The sequence below is a fragment of the Sus scrofa genome, chromosome 15, assembly GCF_000003025.6.
Source record: "Sus scrofa isolate TJ Tabasco breed Duroc chromosome 15, Sscrofa11.1, whole genome shotgun sequence".
Lineage (NCBI taxonomy): Eukaryota > Metazoa > Chordata > Mammalia > Artiodactyla > Suidae > Sus > Sus scrofa.
In genome coordinates this window covers 71,885,585-71,893,372 of record NC_010457.5, presented here as the reverse complement: position 1 = coordinate 71,893,372, position 7,788 = coordinate 71,885,585, and the positions used below count along the sequence as shown (strand labels likewise).

The following is a 7,788-nucleotide window of genomic DNA, read 5'->3' as shown; positions in this document are numbered from 1 at the left end:
TGTGATAATTTCTGCTGTGCAACAAAGTGACCCAGTCGTATATATATGCATATTCATTCCCTTTCAGATTCTTTTCCCACAAAGATTATCACAGAATACTGGGTAGAGTTCTCTGTGCTATACAGCAGGTCCCGTTGGCCAATCATTCCATATTCCTTAGAGTGCATATGCAATTCCCAAACCCCAAGTACCTCCATTTTATAAGAACTCTTGTGATTATATTTAAGGCCCACTCAGAAAATTCAGGATAATCTTCCCAACTCAAGGTCTTTAACTTAAGCACATCTGCAATCTCTTTTGCCCTATAAGGTAACATTTACATAATCCAGAGATTAGGACATGGATATCTTTGGAGGCATTATACATCCTACTATAAAAGGCTATAAAAATTCTTAGCTTGCAAACTGAAAATCACATGCTAGAATCCATGTACTTTTCAAGTTATCTCTCCCTTTCTCCCTTTAACCTGTTCCTTTTCTTCCAGGAACCACTAAGTGTAAAGCTAACACATTAATTTTTATTGTAACTCAAAAATAAATGCAGTAGAGATGTTAATCTCTCTCTTTAATTTGGCAGTTAGCAGTGCTAGTTCAAGGGAAAATTAGTTTCTCAGATGAGTTCTCATTTAGTAAGCTATGAGGGCATGGAGAAATGTATGCTATGTAAGGTAAGAGAATCACTGTGGTGAAAGACAGAATATTTCAACACATGCAGCACTTTGCATAAAATTCCTGAAACAAAATGTTGCCATGCTTTCTTTGAAAGTCTAAATGTAAAAATATAAAACCCATTGACTTTTTTGTTTTATTTTTATTATTTTATAGATTGTTTTGTTTTCTTCTACTCCTTTCCAGACTCACTAATATTTCATTGGTTCTTATCATATTTATGTTGGAATATCCCAGTATGTGTTCTTTCTCATGCTACGTCTATGAGATACCCTATATCCAGCCAATACATTCCTTTTTTTATTAATATTTTTGTTAGTCTTTTTCTGTCACTTGTTTTAAAGAACAGTGGATTTTCTAGAAATACTGTCACAAGAACTAAAATAATATAACAAGCATAGTCAAAATCATTTCATGTCATCTTAGAATGATTCGAGTTTTAAAATGCATTATACTAACTTATAAAATTATATTTTGTTTCATTTACAACTCTTTCTGGTCTTTAATAATGAGCAGATTTTTTTGGGAGTTAATCAAGGTCAGGAATTTGAGCAACTAGAAGCTCATGGAAAAATGATGAACCATGAAGAACCAGGGATTAAATTTTTGGGTTCACTAAAATGTTGTCTCAAATCATTCTGCAGTTAAGGATTTGATATATCCTACAAAATACACATTCCTCACTATTGTGATATAAGAAGAGTACTGCAATCTACACTGAACTATTTCTTCTAGAAGTCTAGTCATTTAACTTTTTAGGGTGTATTTTTAAAGTTAGATAATAATGATTGGAGGGGAAAGACTATGGATATTTGTGTGTGTGTGTGCATGCAAGCACCCATGTTTGTGTGACTATTGTTGATTAATGCTGTTACTGATTATAAACCTTACTTACTCATGGAGTAAGAGAATTCTTTATGAATGATATCTAGCAATAGAGATTGTGTGGGTACATGTGTGTATATGTGTCGGGGGGAGAGAGAGAGAAAGAGAGAGGGAGAGAGACAGATATCCACAATTATATTTACTATTTAAGTTTTCTCTGAAATTTTATTTTTTTAGGGCCACAGTCCTGGCATATGGAAGTTCCCAGGCTAGGGGTTAAATCAGAGCTGCAGCTGCCAGCCTACACCATAGGCTCAGTCATACAATCTGAGCTGTGTCTTCAAACTAAACCATGGTTCATGGCAACACTGGATCCTTAATCCACTAAGTGGGACCAGGGATTGAACCCACGTCCTCAAGGATAATAGTTGGGTTCATTACCACTAAGTTACAATGGGAACTCCTTCTCTGAAATTTTTACATATTCTGGATTCAATTCCTTTTACAAATCACCAGATAGTCTACCAAAACTCAAAATTTAAAAACTATTTAAGTCAGTTATATTAAGGCAAACTACTAAGAGGTATTTTAACAAGTTATTTGAAGAAGAATAGTTATGTTGCGAAATTTCAAATAGAAACTTCAAATAGTTTCTTGACTGAAGATTTTTTGTTTGTTTGTTTATTTTACCATACCTGTGACATGTGGAAGTTCCTGGGCCAGGGACAGAACCTGTACCACAGTTGTAACCAGAGCCACAGAGGTGACAACACTGAATCATTAACCTGCTGAGCCATGAGGGAACTCCTTGACTGAAGTTTTAAATGACTAGAGATGAGCAGATGATCACCTCCTATGGTATTGGATAGATATATATGTATATGTGTATGTAGGTACTGGACAGCTTGGTAGATCGATAAGACACATGTATGTCTTTACACAGTACACAATTTTACATAAGAGATGACCCAGGTGCACATATAGCAGGCTGGTCGATGTTACGACAAATGTAGAGATAGCTGCATGATGCAATGGAAGTACAGCAGAAAATGTGACATTGCATATGAAAACATCAAAAAGAACATTATAAAGGAAGTGACATTTAAGTTAGATCTAATTAGGACAAAAGTTCACATCTATCTTCTGAAGCATGAGATAGTATAAATTTTTCACTGGAACCTTGGAGTCTAGTGAGGAGAGAAATATATTCAATGGAAATATTTTTTAGTAAGTGATCAAGGGGAAAAATCATATATTTTTTAATACCAAATAGCCAATTTTCTACAAATAAAGGAATAAGGACATATTAGTATTTAGCAAAGACAAATATCTAAGCTGAGATTTAGAGGACATGCATGAAAACTTTTAGGAGAGCTAAATTGGGTAATTTCAATGAAATCCTAGTGGCTTAATGAAGTGACATCAGTGTTATGTCAGCATAAGATGTCCCTTATATTTCCTTTCTCCCACAACAACAAAAATTTGACATTTAGCTACAAAAAAAGTACCTCTGTGGGAACACCTTAAGCCAAGGGATGCAGGACAAATCTCATGCACCTGAGATTTAGATCTTGGTACAAGCTATGATCTCTGCAGAAGCCTTTGAAGTAGTTCTAGCCTCTCTCAGGCACAGTCTGTGAGCACCTGGAGAACACTGACTTGGGCAGTCATATACAGACAAGAGAGCCTTTGTGGAAGTCTAGTATTCTAGAGGACAATTTCTAGCACTCCAATGGAGAAAAAAACTTATATATGAGTTAGGATGCACTGAAGTGAATAAGAGGAACAGCTTGGTTTTGCTGGCACCATCCCTCCACTGAGGTGGTACATCTTAGAGCTAAGAGAGACCTTCTTGATGATGATTTCTACCATGAAGGAAAGGGCGAACAGGTGAGTGAGTTACTGGTTTCCCTGGCTCTGCAGGATGCTGCCCAAGAAACTCTTTTCTTTCTTGAAGAATCCAGACTTCTAAATTGGAAGCTCCATGATTGGGATGAGGGAGGATATCAAGAAAGTGACAAATAAAATTATCAGAGAGCTTTAAAGGGACACAGTGCCTGAAGACCGCACTGTGGACTCTGTCAGGAAATCCACCTATTGTCTACTAGGAAAGCATCATCCATGGGTTCCTGCAACTTGCATGAGGACCTCACCCACAGAGTCTTTTTACTTTGTAACCAACTCCCTATGCAGCTTTTGAGGGCAGAAGTACCAGGGAGATTTTAAAGATGTAAAAGAACCAAACAGAAATTCTACAACTGAAGATTTCGATACAACAAAATAAAAAAACACAATAGAGAATATCAACATTAGGACAGACCAAAGAGAAGAAACAATCTGTGAGTTAGAAGGCAGGAATTTTGAAATTACCCAGTTAGAGAAGAATATAAAAAAGAGAATGAAAGAGTGAAGAAAGAGTTCCCACTGTGGTTCAGTGGGTTAAGAACCTGACTAGTATCCATGAGGATGTAGTTTGGATCCCAGGCCTCACTCACTGGGTTAAGGATCTGGTGTTGCCACAAGCTACAGCATAGGTTGCAGACGTGGCTTAAATATGGCATTGCTATGGCTATGGCATAGGCTGGCAGCTGCAAATCTGATTTGACCCCAGTCTGGGAACTTCCATATGCCACAGGTGTGCCCCCTTGCAAAAAAGAGTGAAGAAAGCCTATGTGATCCATGGGACACTATAAAAGAAACTACAGAAAAAAGAGAAGGAGAAGGAGGAAGAAAATTTTTTCAAATAAATGATGGCTGAGAAGTTAAAAAACCTGGGGAGAGATTTGGACATCCAATTTCATGAAGCAAATAGGTCATGCCATAATTTCGATGCAAAATATTCTTCTATAAGACACATTATAATAAAACTGTCAAAAATCAAAGACAAGGACAGAATACTAAAAAAGCAAGAGAAAAGAACATTGTAACTTAGAAAAAACCCCCATTAGGTAATAGTGGATTTTTTAGCAGAAAGCTTATAGACCAGGAAAGTGCTGAAAGAAAAAAAAAGTCAACACAGAATACTCTATTCAGCAAATTTATTCTTCAGAAACAAAGGAGAAATAAAGGCTTCCCCCCCAAAAAAAGCTGAAATAGTTAATTAACAATAGACTTGCCTAATAAGAATATTGAAAGGAGTTTTTTAATCTGAAATGAAAGGTCACTAATTAGTAACATGAAAACATATGAAAATGTACAACACACTGGTAAAGGTAATGTATAACCAAATGCAGAATACTCTAATACTGCAGTACAATGGTGTATTAACGGCTTAACTATAATAAAAAGTTAAAATGATAAGGATATTAAAAATAATTATAGCTGCTATAATCTGTTAATGAATATACAATATAAAAAGAGGTAGATTATGAAATTAAAACATGAAAGAGGAAATAAAAGCATAGAGTTTTTGAATGCATTTGAAGTTAAGTTGTTATTACCTTAAAATAGATTATAAGATAATATAATATAGATTATAAGGTAATATGTCCTGTTATAAAAATAGGACATTTTGGAGTTCTCCTGTGCCTCAGTGCGTTAAGGATCCAGCATTGTCACTGCTGTGGCTCTGGTTATGGCTGTTGTGGGGGTTTGATCCCTGTCCTAAGAACTTTTACATGTCATGGAAGCAGCTAAAAAATAAATACATAGGAGTTCCCGTTGTGGTGCAGTGGTTAACGAATCCGACTAGGAGCCATGAGGTTGCGGGTTCGGTCCCTGCCCTTGCTCAGTGGGTTAACGATCCGGCGTTGCCGTGAGCTGTGGTGTAGGTTGCAGACGTGGCTCGGATCCCGTGTTGCTGTGGCTCTGGCATAGGCTGGCAGCTAAAGCTCCGATTAGACCCCTAGCCTGGGAACCTCCATATGCCGTGGGAGCAGCCCAAAGAAATAGCAAAAAGACAAAAATAAAATAAAATAAAACTTTTAAAAAAATAAATAAATACATAATAAAAATAAGACATATTATGCAAGAGTCATATTACCCTCACAGCAAAAACCTACAGTGGATTCACAAAAGTTAAAGAAAATAAAATAACAGCATATTAGCACTACGGAAAATCATTACCAGTTCACAAAGGAGGACAGCAAGAAATGAAGAAAGGAACAACAGAAGTATAAAAGAGACAGAAAACAATTGATAAAATGACACTAAAATCATACTTATCAATAGTTGCTCTAAATGTAAATGAATTGAATTCTCCCATCAAAAGGCTATATAGATTTAAAAAAGAGACCCAATTATATGTTGGCAATGAGAGACTCACTTCAGCTTTATGGATATATACAAGCTCAATGTGAAGGAATGAAAAAAAATATTCTATGCAAGTAGAAATTGGGAGAGCAGAGGTAGAACCGAACTTGTATCAGACAAGATAGACTTCAGCCAAAAACAGTAGTAATAGTAGAGGATTTCAAGTCCCCACACCAATGACAGATCTTCCAGACCAAAAAAAAAAAAAAAATCAATAAGGAAACACATGATTTGAACCATACTTTAGACAAAATGGACCTAACAGACATATAGAGAACATGGTAACTAACAGAGCGGAATATACATTCTTCTTAAGTGTGCATAGAAAATCCTCCAGGATAGAACATATATTCACAAAACAAAGTCTTAGCAAATTTAAGAAAGTTAAAATCATAATAAGAATCTTTTCCAAACACAATGGTATGAAACTAGAAATCAATTAACAGGAGGAAAGCAGGAAAATTTTCAAATATGTGGAAATTAAACAAAAGATTCCTAAATAAACAATGTCAAAAAAAGAAATAAAAAAAATCTTGAAACAAATAAACTTGGAAATATAACATACCAAAAGTAAGGGATGCAGCAAAATAGTTCTCAGAAGGAAGGTAACAGTGTTAAATACCTATATATAAAAAGATATCAAAAAACTCTAATTTTATATCTCAGGAACTAGAAAAAGAAGTGCAAATTAATCCCAAAGTTGGCAGAAGGAAGGAAATAACAGAGATCAGAGCAGAGTACAAATAGAGACCAAAAAAATTTTTTTAAATCAATGAAATTAGGAACTCTTTCTGAAAAGACAAACAGAATTGACAAAATTTTAGCTAGACCATCTAAGAAAAAAATAGAGAAGACTCAAATAAATAAAGTCATAAATTAAAGAGGAAATATTACAACTGATAACACAGAAATACATGGGATCATAATAAATTATCGTGGGCAATTATATGCCAACAAATTGGATAGCAGAGAAAAAATTAATAAACCCCTAGAAACATACAAATACTTAGACTGAATCACGAGGAAATAGAAAATGTGAACAAATCATTAACACATAATGAAATTGAATAAGTAATCAAAACCTCCCAACAAGAAAAGCCCAGGGTCAAATGGTTACAATGGTAACTTCTACCAAACACGTGAAGAATCCAGTCCTTCTCAAACTCTTCCAAAAAACTGAAGTGGATGGAAACATGCACTCATTTTACAAGGCCAGCATTACCCGGATACCAAAGGAAGAAAAAGACGTTACAAGAAAAGAAAACTACAGACCAGTATCTCTAAAGGCTATAAATGCAAAAATTCTTGACAAAATATTAACAGAAAAAAGGTTCATACACTATGATCAATCAGGATTTAGCTTGGGAAACAATGATGGTTCAATATATACAAATCAATAATGTCATACAGCACATTAATACAATGAAAGATAAAAAAACATATGATCATCTCTATAGACATGGAAAAAAAAATCTGACAAAATACAACATACCTTCATAATGAAAACCCTCAACACCTGGGTATGGAAGGAAAATACTTCAACACAGTAAAGGCCATATATAACAAAGCCACAGCTAACATCATACTTAATGGTCAAAGATTGAAAGCATTTCCTCTAAGATCAGGAACAAGACAAAGATGCCCACTCTCACCATTATTCTTCAATATAGCACTGGACGTTCAAGAGAGAGAATCAGGCAATACAAAGATATAAAAGACAAAGAATAATTGTCTTTATTTGCAAATGGTTTGATCTTTCTTATAAAGAGAAAATCACAAAAATAAAACAACAAAGCTATTGGAAGTAAACTATGAATTCACTGAAGTTGCTGGATACCAAATCAACATAGAGAAATCGGTTGTGATTCTATACTCTAACAACAGACCATCTGAAAAAGGAAGAAAGAAAATAATGCCATTTACAATAGCATAGAAAACAATAGCATGCATACAAATAAATTTAGAAGAAATTAAGGAAGTAAGAAATCTGTATACTGAAAACCATATGACTTTAATGAAAGAAACTGAGAGAGACACAAACAAG

The 7,788-nt window shown here is 34.8% G+C and overlaps 1 protein-coding gene across 2 annotated transcripts in view; it reads right to left on the bottom strand.

The window, feature by feature from the left end:
• The window catches only part of LOC100515171 (sodium channel protein type 2 subunit alpha), a 134,467-nt gene that overhangs the window by 105,847 nt on the left and 20,832 nt on the right, over positions 1-7,788 (bottom strand). The window lies entirely within an intron of this gene.